This window comes from Bacillus rossius, chromosome 2 (genome assembly GCF_032445375.1).
Source record: "Bacillus rossius redtenbacheri isolate Brsri chromosome 2, Brsri_v3, whole genome shotgun sequence".
NCBI lineage: Eukaryota > Metazoa > Arthropoda > Insecta > Phasmatodea > Bacillidae > Bacillus > Bacillus rossius.
In genome coordinates, this window is record NC_086331.1 from 1,067,167 (window position 1) to 1,085,546 (window position 18,380).

Here is an 18,380-nt window from a genome sequence, read left to right on the forward strand (position 1 = left end):
CCGCTACGTCAGAGGACGTGTGCCTACGTGCGATTTGTAACGCAAGCGCCGGCTCTCGGCGACAGCAGTATCTGCTGGTATCAGGGTCGAAGGTCGCGCGATTGAAGCGCCAGTGTCTCTGATCAGATCACGGCTCCGCGGCGCAGACAGGCTAGCCCGCATCCGCCATGCGCCCATGCCTAGTCAACTGTTTCTGCGAGTGCAGCCTGTAGCCTAATATTTAACTTGTATGTCGTCCATCTAAAAACTTCAATTCCCTTTAATTTTGATATTTACTGAGATGAAACATTCCATGAGCCATGGCGGGAGGTATTCCCAACAATTTATACCCATTTATGCAGCAAAATTGTACTGGAGTAAATAAACTCGAATTTGAACACACGGAAATGTTCAGAAAGGCTTAATTCAACGGAAATCTAAAATTGTTTGACATACGATTATCATAGTTCTCATAAAACAAAATCACTGGACAAAGTTTCCTGATTGCCAAAAATAATTCTGCAAATAGTCACACAACTAAATATTTAGTTCTGTCTAAAAATAACCGCAGCACTGGTGACCTCAAAACGGTGTTATAGGTAATAATCTAATAAGTAATTTTGTGGACACAAACACATTTTTAATTTGCATGGGATATACGTCCAATATAATTTGTGGCGACCAAAAAAATGTTTTTTTTATCAGTGAATCATGCACACTGCCTATTGCATATCGCATCTTGTCTCGTTGAGTGTGGCACTTCAACGGTTATGGTCGCCGAGGTGTTTACATTATACTAGACTTAACGTTATTGTTGTGTTATTATTCAATAGAGTCATGATCATTTCACGGATTCATTTGATAACACTGTAGACTTGAAGAACATATACATCTGCTTTACGTTGGTGATTGGACCACAGTTCTTTGGACACGCCCTTGGTGACCCTCAGCCAGTAGTGAACAAGGAGAAGTTACCCAATCATGTGTAACCCTCCAAGAAATGTGGCCTTGTTATCGACCAATGAGCACTCTAAAAGGGCTTCATTATGTATATTAAGGTTGAGTCTAGTCTGGAGTGAAATGAATCAGCGAAATAATTGTGTCTCTTTTGATCAGTTAAAATAAATACATTTTCAACTAAATGTATCACAACAAATTTTAATGTTTGGTGATTTTATTCATAACCAGAAATTCTTGATGATTTTATAAATAGAGGCACAAGGGTTTCGTGGATTCATTTGGACATTTGGAAGCAAGGTAGAACTGAACCCATTATAGATTTACTTTCCATTGATGATTGGCCCACTGTCTACATGACAATGATCCAGCAGTAAACACACGTGCTACACAGTCCAACAGTTTGTGTTGGTAGAGGCTTGAGTACGCATAGTTCAGTTGAGTCTCGTCTGGAGCGAACAGTATGTGAAAGCGTTGCGACTGTACTCGTCACATTTTTGCGCCCCAGCATGGCACCAGGAACCAAACAATCTGTAGCTACAGCGTGCAAGTTTTAAATTAAAAAAGCCATTTGAATAACGCCTACTTGGCCAGAATTCAGCCCACGATAGACCAAACTTTTTGAAGACTTACAATGTCAAGTGAACTTTGCTCAAAAACTATACTTTTGTCATGCATTTTACTTGTCATCTTCAGGTGCACTTAAATCTTGATCTTAGCTCATTGTTGATAAGCAGTGATCAATGTAGATGCTCTCTGAAACTAATGGTAAATCATCGGTCAGCGCAACTTATCCTGAAATTCTATGCCAATACAACCAGTGTTATCATTTAGATGTACAGAATTTCGCTACCGGTGTCGGAAATGAACCCAATTTCAACGCTGCCGTTCCAAACACACTTTATTCAATCTGAAAAAAAAAACATTACGAAAGAAAGTTTTCTTTGAAAAGTGAAAGAGTATCTTATAGTCCTACATTCGGGGCAAGTAATCGGGACTGCATCGGCCTTTCACCGCCGACACACAAAAGTTTCTGCTTGGCTTTCCCATATGTTCAGAATTGAAGTGTCATGCCGGACTTGATTTGAACAAACGACCATGGCTTTCCACCGAGTGGGTGGCCTTCATGTAGGAGCACCGCGTCACGTCGTTCAGACAGGGCAATTCCGGGTTTGAACCTTATAGACAGTTGTCACATTCTTATGAGAGAGTTAATATTGAGCTTAAAATACTGAACACAATTTCATATTAGCCAATGTATACATAAAACTTAAATGGTAAACGCTAATCAACGTTGTTTTCCACAAACCTTTTGACTGATTTTCTCTGTCGTATCATCAGTTGCTTCTAGGTGACAATAACCCACGTTAAAAAAGGTATGGATACAAGTTATTACACACAAAAACACCACTGATATTACAGTTTTATATTTATCAAAAATACGTATGTTGAAATACGTCTTATCTTACACTATATTACATAGAAAGAAAATTTTCAGTGAAAGCATACGTCGAATATAGTCATTTTCTTATTTAACTACTGGTTGGCAGAAATTACATTTGATACCATTCCACTGATTAAAATCTCACATTCGTTTCTAGAGTGTGTGATATGTCGATCTCCCAAGTGAAATACTGCTCACTTAGAGCATGAGCATAGACTGAGATTGAGCTGCATACTTATGCAAAAAACTCAGTCACCTGAAAACATGGGCGTACACAGGGGGAGAAATATATACCCCTCCCCCTCGGAATCAAAAGAAATCCTAAAATAAAAAAAAAATCTATCATTCACACCAACAAGAGGCAAGAATTTGAAAGCAAACAGCTGGCAACAAGGTTCTTTACACACTCAACCGCCCCCCCCCCCCCTCCCGCGCAATCCTTTTGCCGGAAACTTAAATTATGCGTACGCTTCTGCGTGAAGGTAATTATAACATACGTTATATTTTTCTTCACTTTATGGCGCATCACCGAATACTTACAGTTAAGTCCTAGATGACAGTGACTTACAGAAGCCCATTAATATGCTTACCATTGATACAGTTTTTAACGTAGACTCTCCATAAACTTACCAAAACAATCTAAAAATGCTTCTTTAAATATTAATCATGAAAAATGTACCCAATTTTAATTTTAAAGACAAGATGTAAATCCCGAACCATGAAGTATTTTTCGTCGATAATCGACGTAAAATTTAAACAGGTCATGTTCATTGTCAGGCGTATAGACCAGGCGTCCCCGAACCATGAGGCCTACCATGTCCTGACTACAGTCTTGACTATGCACATTTAACGAAAATACACCCATTCAACAAAAGGAAAGAACACACAATGGACACGCAATGAACACACTGGACACGCAATGCACACACTTGACAAGCAATGGACACATCAATGGACACGAAATGCACACACTGTATATGCAATGAACACACTGGACACGTAATTGACAAATACTGGACATGCAATGCACACAATGGACACACAATGGATATGTAATGCACACACTGGAGAAGCAAAGCACAGCACACTGGACATGCAATGCACACACATTTAACGCACTGTACACGCAATAGGTACACACACTGGAGACACAGTACAAACAATGGACATGCTATGGACACATATTTCACATAAAGGATACAACTTGAACATACAGTCGAAAGAACTTAGTCTTAGTTTGAAATCAGATTTAGAGAAATAAAACAAACATTTTTGAAGTCCAAAATATAATTTATTATATTTTATACACATGCATGTAAAACAAGTCATTATTGCATGTAGCCTGCATTTCTTAGTTCACGGAATATGGTGGCTAATTCGTTGAAGTGCGAATAGTTTCCTCCATAATTGATGCCAGTAGCAGTCTCGGACGATAGATCAACATGTTAGGATCTTCCAATGATGTGTTATCAATCTATTCTGCTGCTTTCATCTTCCTGGAAAGATTATTATAAATATTTTTAAGATCTCTGAACTCTCCGTTTTAACACCAGCCTCTAGGTAACCTTTTTCATCGGCCAAGTGATCATCACAAGCTTGGTCAGAATAATTCATTTTAATGCATCGTTTCCAACATTTTGACCTCAGCTCTTCATCACAGTCTTCGATAGTGTCAGCCTCAGATGTGTCATCACTCTCTTCGATCATGGCAGCTTCAGGTGTTTCATCGCAGTCTTCGATCTCGTCCGCTTCAGGACATTCACTATTGTTCACAATTTCGTGGAGGCGACTATAATTTTGTGTAAATATCTTTTTTTCTCATGAATATGCTACTTACTTCCTTATTTTTCAGTTTAACATCATTAACGAAATCTGGGATAGTATTGTTAGCATTAGCATTTTTACATTCTTCGTGATCGTTATAGTCGTCTAATATTTTGCCTTCGTTCCACTTCCTCGGTACTGTAGACCCGTCCTCGTTATCTTTATACAGCTTGGTTGTACATGTCTTGCGATGTTTAGTCAAGAAATACCTTCAACCAAAGGATTTCTGACGCTGACTGTAACTAAATTGGTTTTAGGCAAGGATCCAAAATACATTCGGTTCTCTCATGACTTAAGCATTTTTTTTCTCAAGGTAAACTCCTTGATGCAGTATCTACAGCGGTGTCCTTTAGATAATGCTACAGGCATCAAACCGGGATCCATATTAGCTTCTGTGACTAATACCAGATACTTACAAAGCGTTTAAAATTGTAACAATTACTTAAATAGAATTTTTAATATTTTGTCAGCAAGAGTTAATTTATCTCATACAAGAAACCTGTTGGAAGTAGCTCATATTCTTGCCAACTGATGTCGCCACAGTATGTTGTGGTAAATATGATTTAATTTTTATGGCGTATGCAGGATGCTCATTCTCGATGACAAGAAAAGGAGGGCTTCGCTTAACATCAGTTAATTTTGAAACATTAAATTGCGAAGAATATAATTTGTGTATCTAACCTTGATCCCGCGTTTATTCCAGACTGTCGGTAGTAAGGGCAGTTTAACGTCTCAGGAATGCTATATTTGATGTCGCCGTGTGAGGAGGCTTTTTTAATTTTATCGTTAAATATTTCACAAGTAGCTACTTGCTCTTTCTCAGGACAATGTTATCTTGAATCACTAAGATAATGGTAAGTAGAAACGTGCGTAAATCTAATTTATACAAACACTCTTTCTATCTTACCTCAAAATCTAATAATTGTTGATATCAACATATAAAGTTTAAAACACCAAAAATTACCTTTAAAACTCTAGATTACATTGCCAAGTCGTATTAGAAATTGTTTCAAAAATTGGGATTAAACTGTATGTAGTTTTAAATAGGTTACGCCAGTTCTCAAGTACACACATGTGTACATGGCCCACGACAGGCCAACATTTGTGTGAGATACGTCTATTATCACACTACACTCTGGCCCAAACAAAGCATTGGTAATTTAAGTCTAAAGAAAAAACTCGTAATTGTTTAGAGTAATATATGCTATAAAATTGTTACACACCATCTGCATAATAAAAATCTTCGCCTCAATTTTTTGAACATGAACTATAATCCTTTGGAGTAGGAACCATCCCTAGCTCTTGCTAAACCATACAATTCACTTGCCTATATCCACCAATACGTTTCGATTATGCCTAAACACATCAGCGAGGATCGTCTTTTATGGTGGCTGCAAAAGATTTAATCATGTACTGCGAATTATATATTCAAACTCAGTATTATTTCATGAGCCTTATTCTTAAAAAAAAGTACATATATTGTTTGTGTGAGTAATGTTTATTGATAGGAAAGTGACCGGATAATATAACGTTTAAAAATCCCGTGCATTGACAATTAAAAAAAAAGCGTTACACGCGTCAGAAATGATATTTCACAGCCTCGTTGCAGTTTAACGTCCGCTCACTATCGGCGCTGTAGGGCTTTGCTACTGCCGTCTGTGTTTTCGGCAAGCAACGTGATAGCTAAAACACGATACATAAATAAACGATTGCAGAGACTTCGGTGCTAATGCTAGTACAGTACAGTTACAGTTACTCCACTCTCTTCCTGATAGTTGCATTTTTGGTAACGCTCTGAGTGTTACACTTTTTCGTTACGCTGTGATGACGTCATCGCCTCAAGTGGATTTCCGGACACAATCTGTTTAGTATTAGCGCATGGATAGTTACAGCGATAAGCTTTTATACACTAAACATGTAACACATTTAGCTACAAACTGCATAAACTTAACACCAATTCGTTGTCCTTATGGTTGTCTGAGCCTTCGAAAAATTAATGCTGCAGTGGTTGGTAGTATTGGACTATAATCGCAACGGAAACAAATTTTATTTACAGAATAAAATCCATAACATCGCAGAAATGTCAAAGTTCATGCCATTTTCTTTTCTTCGGCAAGTGCACCGTGATGTTGAAAGCTTAACTCCATCGTGAAAACAATAAAAAGAAAATAATATTCGGCACTATCTAATTTTTTATATAAATGTATCAAATGACTACGTAGTAGGAGGTTCAGAGCTTCTGATTGACTGAAAACATGCCACGGTTAACAAAAAAGGAAACATTAAGCAAGAGTTGATACTAGTACCGGGCTTATTTAAGTGCTCATCGCAATGCACGATTGCAGCTAGAGAAGTGAAGTTGAACTGTTTTGTTTGATGTGTTGTGGTCGGGCCTAACCCCGCGGATGTGAAGAACTCTACTTGAAAACTGCGCGCAGGAGCCAAGCACTGGTTCACGAGGCCTTCAGACAGAACCTGGCGGGCGCCCAGTGACGTCACAGCGGCCGGCGAGTACGCAACTGACGCAAGGAGTTTGGTGAAAGCGCGGTACGTAAGCGGAAGTGACGCGCGGTTCTTGAAGCGTTCAACGTAACGCCGCCCGACTCAAATGGCAAGAGCTACCTTTCGATGTTCTCAAGTGGAGTCTAAGTGACGTTAACATCCCATTTTCGTTGAATGCCGGATCACAGCGACGACCACTTGTTTCCAACACTCACAAGTGACGCACAATAACTCTGGTTTATCCATCGTGGTGCACGTTTCCGCTAGCTCACTCCCCGTCTACTGCAGTAAAATTTAAAGAATTCAGGACAATTTACAGTTTTTTTCCGCTGGTGTACTATTTCATAGGATTTAATGGGAGGCTGACTCTATAGCAAATATGTTGTCAGTCATAATTATTTCAGTTCTGATGTGTGAATCGTAATTTAGCCAAGACTAAGAATTTGCCAAAAATTATAAAAAAAATTACTCAAATTTGCAAAAAACATTGGCCAACATTCGACAAAATTTCCATTTTTTAGGAAAATTATTCCACCAAAAAATTTCAAAAAATCGGAAAAATTACAATTTCCTCATTTTGAGATGAAAAATTCCTGTTTTGAGGGAAAATTTCCAGTTTTCGTCCTCAAAAATGCCGGTGGATTTAAATTTCCTAAAAGTGGCTCAAGACTCTGGCCCTAAGCCACTGAGGTCACGACCTCGATCATTAGGATGTCATAGCTGCGATTTTGCATTGTGACGTTGCAATTATCGTAATGTTCGCTATCTTAAAAATCCGATATTACTATCGGAAAAATTAGGAAAAATATTAAAACTTAAAAATAAAAATATGTAATAAAATTTTAATAACAACACCTGTGCCATTTTGAAAAATATGACGTCACGTTCGCCATCTTTATAATCCGTCGTTATTATCAGAAAAAAAAATATTTAAATACCATTTTAATAAAGTTATAATAAATATGCACTAACGTCATGAGTCCTCGGTTCTAATCCGGAGAGAGCAAAAAAATTGCGACGAATCCTTCCTCCACGGAGGCTACCAGCAGACTGACCTCCCACCACTAATATAAAGGATTACATTATTGCAGCTAGTATTACGTCATGTCCGTTATCTTGGATTTGCCATCTTGTTTTCATCTTCTGGAGGCCGTCATCTTTCATTATGACATCATTTCAACCATCTTGTTTTCGTCTGCTGGAGGCCGCCATCTTTATTTACATTACAGGAGTGCTAGAGTAACGTAGTGCACACATCGTCTGCTAGAGAGCACTGTCGCCATCTTGTTTTCAATACTCGATACTAGGAGTGCTACTGCAACGTAGTACACACATCAGCTAGAGGGCGCTGCCGCCATATTGGTTTAATTTTTTCCAGTAACATACGCCATTTTGTCGGTCATCTTGACCATTACCTTGTAAATCTGTAAATATTCAGCTATAAATTCGAGAAAAAAAATATCTAAAAAACTTGAAAATATCGCTTATTAAAATTGATTCTACTGAGTCCTGTCATAGGTTCAATCCTTAAAATTAATATTTCACATTAAAAGTCCAGGTTTCAGGCGCAATAAATAAAACAACGCTTTTTTTACAAATAAAACTTCTTGACCAGTACTGCACCCCAGGAGATGCGACACTAGACGGTAGTTTTTAATAACGAGCGAGGGAAGTGCTTAGCGTAGAAATAATTTTATTTTCAAACTTTTTTTAAACAAACATAAATTTTCAACATGTTCTCTGGCTTTAACACTAAGACTTGAAGAACAGTCGTACGAAGCCACTTTCTGTAAACACAAAATTACACTTAATGCGTATATGATGCACAAAGACACTTCCTGTATGAAGTTTAGCTGTGATAAGTGTCATGTTTGGTTTACTTGTTTTAACAATTTGAAACGACACGCGAAAAAATGTAAAGGTGAAGCATGTGTGTCTACTGTAGAACTACCTGCAGACATTTAGACTCCTCGGTTTAGGTTGTAGACTCGTATGCGTGCAAGCACACAAGCAGATGTGCAGCAACCGATTGAGATGACGCCTGGACATGAATCCAAACCCAAGACTGTGCATGGTGCATTACAGGTAAATAATAACCTCTTCCGCTAGGTGAAATCTGCATTTCATGAAATGTTGAAATATTACTATTATCTCAATACATTTAGTGAGTCAAAAGACATTTGTACTTTCCTTCATGATATCAAGCAGAACATACTCAATCAGCTACAACGCACGGATCTTTAAAATATATCTTGTGGCCGGACTGTGTACTTATATGGCAAAATATAGCCATTCGAGAACAAAGTGAAGAAGTGCGTATTCAAGACAGTGAATACTCACACTTACAATTCCGATTATGTGAAGCAGTCTGCTAAACACGGTATCGAGAAAGTCTGTCGGGAAGAAAAAGACTATGCAGGAAAATGATCTGGCTGGTCTCTCTCCAGTAAACTATTTAGAGCAGAGAATCAGTCAGTTCAAGCCAAGCAGAACTAAATGTTTATTAGATTGCTAACTTTCACAAGTTTTTCTGTAACAGAGTAGAATTAATGTAATAATTTTTTGTAAAATATATATATGTTGTTTTATTCCTTGCACCTAAAAACTGGACTTTAAATAAGAAATATTAATTTGAAGAGATATTATTTAAATATTTTAAACCTAACATTAATTTTTTTATCAGCCAAGTATTGAACCTATGACAGGAATTGATCAAGTAAATAGTAATAAGCGATATTTTTGATGATTTTTGGAATTTTTTCCGAATTTCTTGCTGAATTAATACATATTTACAAGATAGTGGCCAAGATGGCCGACAAAATGGCGGATGTCACAGTTTAATATTAAACCGATATGGAGGCAGCACCCACTAGCTGATGATGTGTGTACTATGTGACACTCATAGTATCTCATAGTATCGAGTATTGAAAACAATACTATCGACAGTGTCCTCTAGCAGACAATGTGTGCACTACGTGACTCTAGAGCTCCTAGTAGCAAGTACTGAAAAAAAAATGGTGGCCTCCAGCAGACGAAAACCAGATGGTGGCTATGTCATAATCAAAGATGACGGCCTCCAGAATACGACAACATGATTGCGGCTGTGATGTCATGAACCAAGATGGCGACAACCAGCAGAAGAAAACAAGATGGCGGATCCAAGATGACGGACATGATGTAATACTAACAGCAGTAATATATTTCTTGATATGAGTGGGGGAGGTTAGTCTCCTGGTAGCCTCAGTGGAGGAAAGATATGTCGCCATATTTTGCTCTCACCGGGTTCGAACCAAGGACTCCATGACAGTGCGACTTTTTTTTAGAATTTTATTAAAATGGTATGTAAATCTTTTTTTCTTATTCCTGATTTTTTACCATTTTTCTGATAATAATTATGGATGTTCAAGATGGTGGACGTGACGTCATAATTTCTAAATGGCGCAATGTGTTTATACTAAAATTTTATTATATATTTATACGTTTAAAATTTTTCCTAAATTTTCCGATAATAATTACGAATTTTCAAGATATCGAACGTAACGATAATTGCAACGGTGAAGTCTTAATTCAAAATGGCCACCATAACATCCTAATGGTCGAGGTTATGACCTCGGCGGCTTAGGGCGGCTTGTTTTTAGAAGTCTTAAGCCGTTTTGAGGAATGTTCAAGCCATCCACATTTTTTGAGGACTAGTGTGAAAATTTTTCCTCCAAACAGAAATTTTTCCTTGAAATAGAGAAATTTTAATTTTTATGATTTTTTGAGATATTTGGTGGGGTTTTCTTCCTATAAACTGAAAATTTTGGCGAATTTTGGCATGTTTTTGGAACATTTTAAGCCACCTTTTTTTGGCAATTTTTGGCCAATTTTGAAGGTCAAGGCCAAAGGACAAGGTCCAGGTCATCAAAATGGCAGCCATGTCGTCACAATACAAGATGGCGGCCAGGTATCCCAAACCTCACCTTGGCTCCTAGCGCTCGACCTACTATTTATTATACACTACATTCGTGCAGTTATTAGCTCACATTAATAATCAATAACAGTTTAAAATATTAGTGAAAAAAACTTGTTGATTAGAACTTGTACTTTCTCGGATTGCAAGATTTCACTCGAAGATTATTGACATAAAGCTACTATCAGTAGCTACCATGCTTCATTTTAGTGATTCTTCAAGCGTGGTCTCGAGTTTTGTTATCTTATCAGTCATATCACTCGCTGTTTGACGAAATTTGGAATCTCCGAAAGAGGTATCACAAAAAAATTAATTAAATTTTACGTTTACTTGAATTATATGGTTCTTGAACTTTAAATATTTCTATTCGGTCAAGAGTTACCCTGTGAAAGCTTTTTGAACTGCAGAGTTTTCACTTTCTTTAAATAGATTTTCACATCTCCTTACGACGAAAATACTAGCAATATTAAGTTTAGTAAATAATTACTTTTATAATATTTTATAATAGAACGGACACCTCGGCCATAGGCATTATGGACTTCGAATACGCAATGCGTGTAGCTTAAGTACAGTCCGAATGTGTGAGTTAGTTTTTATATATACCTTATTTAATTCTCAGTCTTGTTAATGTCTTGATGGCTGTGCGGTCAAAGGCGTATGTTTTCCAACCCAGCAGTCTGAGCTATCATGGTTTGAATCACAGTGATTCCACTGTATTTTGTATAAAACATTTAAATTAATATGTTTATAAGGACCACAATAACATTGGTAGGTAATGGAACATATATTCTACTTGCACGAGACAGAGCGATGCTGGTGCTTTCTAGGAACAAACAGCAGAAACATAGCTGGCAGTATCCAAGATGGCGGCCTCCAGCAGAACAGAATAAGCCAAGTTGGTGGTCGTGGCGTTATCCAATATTGCGGCTTCCAGCAGACGACACAATATGATGGACATGACTTCAGAATCAAAAAAATGGTTGTGACACCAGATCCAAGATGGCAGACGTGACATAAGAATTCAAGATGTTGACCGTACCGAAAAGTGAAACGTTCGTGGAGTGGGGCTTTTGATTTCAAGATGGCCGAAACTAAGATGGCGACTGAGGAAAAATGTCAAGGTCGAAGTCAAGGTCATCCAAGATGGTCGTCTTGACGTCTCAATCGAAAATGGCGGCGACAATCCCAATTCTCACCCTGAACTATGGCACCTGACCACCATTCCTATACTACTTTTGAACTATCACCGTATGAACTGAAAAAATTCACCGTTTCAATTACCTCTAGGATAGACTCCACTATCCCCTACATACTTACGTATATACTCGCGCAAATGCCACATGATCATTGGCTACTGACTTGTGAGACCTGTCAACTGAGACGCTTCCAATTGGCTACTTCTTTGGTAGAAGGTTTTTCATTGGCTCAAAGTCCTTCAGATAAACTGTGAGCCAATCAAAGAAGCAATATAAAGGTATATGTGTTTGGATTCCATCGTAACACGTAATGAATCCGCGAATTTTTTTTCGGTAGCGACCGGAAAAATTCGTGGATTCGCTTCGTGATACGCTAACAATTCAAAAACTTATATCGTACCTTTGTGCTTCTTCTGCTCTGGACGATGTTGGGCCAATGGGAGACCTTCAAAGAGGAGTTAACAAATCAATATCATGTTACTCAGTGAGACTCAAGCCAGCAGCCAATGAACACGTGATAGTTTCCCCGAGTGTGAAGGGGATTTTAGATTTCATCCTGGAGGTCACTGAACCCGTAAAATTCCTGGTTCCTAGTTATCGGGTTATTTTTTATTATTTCTATGCTACATTTTTTAAAGACGAAAACGGCCAATTTGGCGCATGATTACCCGTTAAATGGAAAATAGCTATTTGTATACAAAAACCATTAACTATTATGCCATTCTTTATCAACAAAGCCGTGAAAAAAAAAAACGGGCAAAGTTACGGAATTGTATTTTATTCAATTAACAGAAAACTATTGGTGAGTTTCGAGAGAATCTCCGTGCAGCGAGGCGTTGCTTCAAGGTCAAACCTTCGTGACATCCGCCTACATTTGCCGTGTCCGTGCCAGGAACATGTTACTGCATATGGCCTGCGCTGCTCGTTTTAAAATCTAACAATTCCATTTATAACAACTTAAGAGTGTCGTTCAACTGACGTGAATAGTAAGCAAAAAGTAATTTTACTTTCTAAATATGATTAATTTGACTCGTGAAACGTTTTAGTGTCGAGGAAAATATTTTACAAATGTTTTAAAATAAAGTGAAAGTCAGCCAATTTTACACCGTCAGGTTGGTGACATTTTAAATTTAAATCACGTTCGTCTAAGATCGTTGGGTTTTGCACGTGTCAGTTTCCTATATTTAAAATTATTAACAGGATACACAACAGTCAAGTAATGTGTAGCCTCAAATGTGGAGGTATCGGGTAGACCTCGGTAAACGTTTATGTTCAAATACAATTACTTATTGTTGTTGGTTTATGCGTGCCCGTGTGTGTTTGAACGAAAATGTTATTTTTGAAGACATAATTTTACATATAGGTAAATATTTGTGGTTTTTACAGCCACCACTTCAAAAGAAGCCACTTAGTGTTTATTTTATTATATGGTCATTTATATATCGTAAATCAAATAGTTTAGCACTAAATACTTAGTTTGACATCATTTTAGAAAGCACCCCTTAATTTTTCATAAAACCTCATGACGGCATGATACGCGTGAAGGCCCAGTCTGCGGTTGGTAGTACGTGCCGAGGGGAGGCGTGCTCCAATTGGCTGCCATTAGCGGCGCAGCGAAGGGCGCGCGAAGGTCGGCCGTGCGTGACCTAGGAAGCGTCCGCGCGCCGCCAGGGGCGCCAGCTGGAACACCACATAACTTAGAAAGTCACAACTTAGAACTGTCATAACTTAGAAAACTTGGAAAAATCCACGTAACTTAGAAAGATCATAACTTAGAAACACACAACTTAGAACTGCCATAACTTAGAAACACGCAACGCAGAACCACGCAACTTATAAACGTCATAATGTAGAAAGTCACAACTTAGAACTATCACAACTTAGAACCACACAACTTAGAAACGTCATAACTTAGAAAGTCACAACTTAGAAATATCGAAACTTAGAAACACACAACTTAGAACTGTCATAACTTAGAAACACGCAACGCAGAACAACACAACTTAGAAACGCCATAACGTAGAAAGTCATAACTTAGAAAATTCTAAGTTATGTGTTTCTAAGTTGTGTGTTTCTAAGTTATGACAGCACCCCCGTGATGGCGACTGCTGCTCAGTCCGCGCCGCGTGATGCGCTTCACGCGTTGTTTCAGCGCTCGCCGCTAGAACTCGCTGCCGCAGCTATCAGTTCAGTTCATTCCATTTGCAGACCGACATTTTAAACTTTCATTATAATGAAACGGCTCCGATTAAAGCGAAAACGGCTTGAATATATACTAATCCCCGGCTTTGTACATGATTTTCGACCAGGAATTTCGTTAAAATACTAGTATTCTTATTAAAATCCACTAAATAGTTAATACTGTAAAGTTTCCCCTTGTCTTTGTGAACTTTGGTTCGCACAATTAGCCCCAGATGGCAGCACCGTTGTTACACATTTCCGTTCCACGCCACCTCCGTTCCATTCACGAAATTACTCCTACCAAATGCCGTATACCGAGAGATAAGATGTAACACATTTAAAATTAAAATTTGAACATGTGTATTTAAGAAATTTACATTACTATTGACACAAACACTGTGACACAGCAACATACTGTCTTCACTAGTATTATGTCAATTTGTTTTAATAACCTCGGCTGTGAGGTAAGAAAACGTAAGAAAATCACGGTCGGTTACTTATGAAGCACGCAAGCCTCAAGGCTTCACCAACCCCACAACATGAAATTGTAAAACATTAAAAAGTAAATTTATTTCCGGGGAAATATTTGATAATTCATGTTTACCATGAGAGCATAGCACATGAAATGTTCAATAATTTGGATTAAAAAATGATATTATTGTTTCAGTTTGCAAAAATTTAACAAGAAAATACTGATTTATATATAATTAAATCACATCGCGGCTTTCTGTGTAACAGCTGTGACTTAAAAAAGTTTTTGCAACACTTCATTTAAAATCTGGAATGCGGAAACGCTAACCGAAACTCAAGAAGTTGCAAATTGGTCGACGATTGCATTGTGTTTCAGCGACCTGCGTAGTTTATAAACGAGTATTTGAAATCTCCGTTATTGATCTTGTAATCAGTCAGACTGTTTACAGTTTTCATTTTATTATCTTTATTATTGTTCTAAAACTAATTTGCATCATTTTGTGATCAATCATATTTATTGTAGGTAATAATTTTTTATATTAGGAGAACAACCATTTGACAGTCATATAACACAACACTACATCTTATAATACCTATTTAGTTTCAGAGTCTTTTGAATTATTATTCCTTGGAGTTTTGCCATAGATTTGCACACACACATTGATATTTATTCATTACTCTTGTCACTTTTCAACTACCTTGCCATTGAGGAATGACTGGGAAAACCTTAGAGCTCTTTGGTTGCTGTGAGCAACCAAATTCAACAGCATAATTTTGGAAAGAAAAGAAACTAGAGGGAAGCCTTGGGCATTGCTTGGGGAAGAAGTTGCCCGGGCTGAAGCTTGCCAAATGCTCGGTTGCCCGCTCGAGCGGCCGAAGATACGCGTCACCCGCGATTTAATTAGATACAGATCCAGCTTCCGAAAGTCTTGAGATAGTATTTTCTGGCATTTTACGTCAGAAATAGGGAGTTACAAGGCCTTTGTGAAACACTTCCGCGTCGGTCGCTTTCGTACGTCTAGTGGCTCAAGACGACGGTTGCAGTACTCCACAACGAATATTTCCGACGTTTGGTGGGATCCAATTTGACTATACATTTTTCAGGGCTAGAGGGATGCTTATCTTCGATCCAGTTCCTGATGGTATCGTCTTCACCGTAGCAAAGCCCTCCAGTTTCCTGTGTAGCTGAATACCACCTGGAGGTCCGACAGATACAGGAAGATTGTTCCCGACTCCACACAGCTAGTTCCGGCATTTTATTGTATGGCCTCTTGCATTATCAGATAGCAAAGTTACAAATATTCAAGTTTCCATCAAAATGGCAATTAAAATCTCCCATTAACTAGGGTTGTCTTCTAGTAGATTAAGGCCTATTTTAAATACCTATGTGAAAATTATCCTTGCAATAGCCGCCTTAGAATCATACAGACTTTGCTAATTAATGACTGAATTTAGTTTGTTTTAATCACTTGTATTTTATTAAATAGAAATCGAACCCTATAGACCTGACCAATAACTTTAAGCAGAGGTACATCACACACCTAATACATACAGTATTGGTTTCAATAGCAACAAGCTCACACTCGCTCTCACACATTCAGTGGCGTGCTAGCTGGGATAACCAGCGGCATCTTGCCCTGACGCCAACGAGGGAAGAAAGATATATATATATATATATATATATATATATATATATATCCACAGCAGAACCCGAAACCAGATATTGATCTTCGAAAATTACACCTGAGAAATATAATTATAAATGAAATATAGCTTAGTGCCCCTATATTCTAAGAACACTATCTGAGGAACGACAATTTTTTTGCGTCTTTCGTTCTTGCGTAGTTTATAAACCCGGTGTTAAGCTGGTTTCACAACTGAAAATAAATAACAGTTTCATATATCGGGGGTCGTGTGCACAAGATTTGACCGCCATTTTTTCGAACTTGCTGATTAAAACACATAGTACGGTCGTGTGTGTGGGACAGAAAGGTTATGCGCATAGAAAAGAAATGTATATATTTAATTTATGTAACGGACGTAAGGTGAAACAACCATTGAGCGCTGAATAGGGCGGAATTTTGGCGGGCATTAGGAACTGTTTATATTTATCTATCTTGCATAGGGGTTAGAAATTTTTGAGTTGATACATTTTTTTTAAAAGAAATAACCTGTTTTAAAAAATTATTGTATATGTCTGAAAACGGGAATTAATGTGAAAAAAATGGGCGTTTAAAAAATGTTGCGATGTTATATATGTTCACTAAAAATTTTACATAAATTATCATAATCTAAATTAAATTTATGTATGGAATAACTGTTTTGATTGACAGCTGGTCAGCTGTTGATAGTTAACCAGATAGAATATTTATCTAGGAACATTAGGTACTAATAAAGTCCTATACGTCGCGAAATTATATTGGCTCAAATAAATGCATAAGTATTCAATTGGGAACAGATTTCGCACTCGTCGTGTGCACAGTCGAGTGCATAGCCTGCTCTGCACTCGCTCGTGTCTAACTGCACTCGCTCGTGTCTAACTGCACTCGCTCGTGTCTAACTGCACTCGCTCGTGTCTAACTGCACTCGCTCGTGTCTAACTGCACTCGCTCGTGTCTAACTGCACTCGCTCGTGTCTAACTGCACTCGCTCGTGTCTAACTGCACTCGCTCGTGTCTAACTGCACTCGCTCGTGTCTAACTGCACTCGCTCGTGTCTAACTGGCTTCCCACGCGCAGAGTTCCATAATCATCATCAATGTACACCATCATAGAACTTATTCAATTTCTCACACACAACATTGAATGGATACTTAATTTACGCGACTTATATGACTCAAATCGGCCACTAACCTATGAAGCTGGCACACATGTGTTACTGCTTCCCCTGGGATTCGAACCCATGACCTCGAGTTTCATTCATTTATTTATTTTCTCCCCTTTTATTTTTTTTAAGTATGCCCTCAGAACAGCGCGTGTTCGAACATAAACGCACTTGAAAGGCCCTTGCTTATCTCCCTTTATGCATTTCCACCGGAGTCAAAACTAACTACCTGGCTAATGTCTCGGACAGAGATAGCGGGCTGGGACTCTCAGAGGCTTGTGGTTCGATGCCCAGCTGTAGTCCCTCCGTGGCTGAGAGACAGTACAGAGTAGCGCGTGTCACGCTGTACTGTCCATCGAGTTGATGCTACTGGCTGGCGGGCGGGAAGCAGGCAATTTATTTCCCTGACTCGATGAGGCAGTCATCTGCTTCACATACTCGGCGTCTACCATGCACAGCCTCCAAGACTGTTTCGACGACGTGATCAAGCCTACTGTTGCGCGTGGAAAGTATTTCAACATTTGAACAGCTAACTGTACAGAGAAACCTCCCCCACCCCTTCACTTTGGGTGTCGCCTGTGTCCGTAGCCGAAATACAAGTTGCCAAAGAGTTATGGGTATTTTATTGATTTTTCTTTTAAATATGTTCAGTGTATCTTACTAACGAAGCCTTCCAAGCTAAACAAGAGCGAAAACAGTAGCTTGGCTACTGGGTTGTAGCCGTGTCCTTGGCGAATAATTCACCGACATTTCGGGCGACTGCAATGTCGACCTAAACGTCGGTGAATTATTCACCAAGGACGCGGTTACAACCCAGAAGCCAAGCTACTTCAGACAATGGCCGTGAAAGCCTGCGAACATTATTACAGAGCGAAGACAGTTAAATAAAATGACTCAGTTTAAAAGCTTGGCTTTAATCTAATGTTCGAGATATGGCTGTAGATACGAGCTGTATCAAAACGTAGCTAGACGTATCAACGAAAAACCTTTCCTTAAATGGTTTTTGACAAGAACATGCAAGCGTCTCGCTCTCCAGAACACAGTTCCTAGC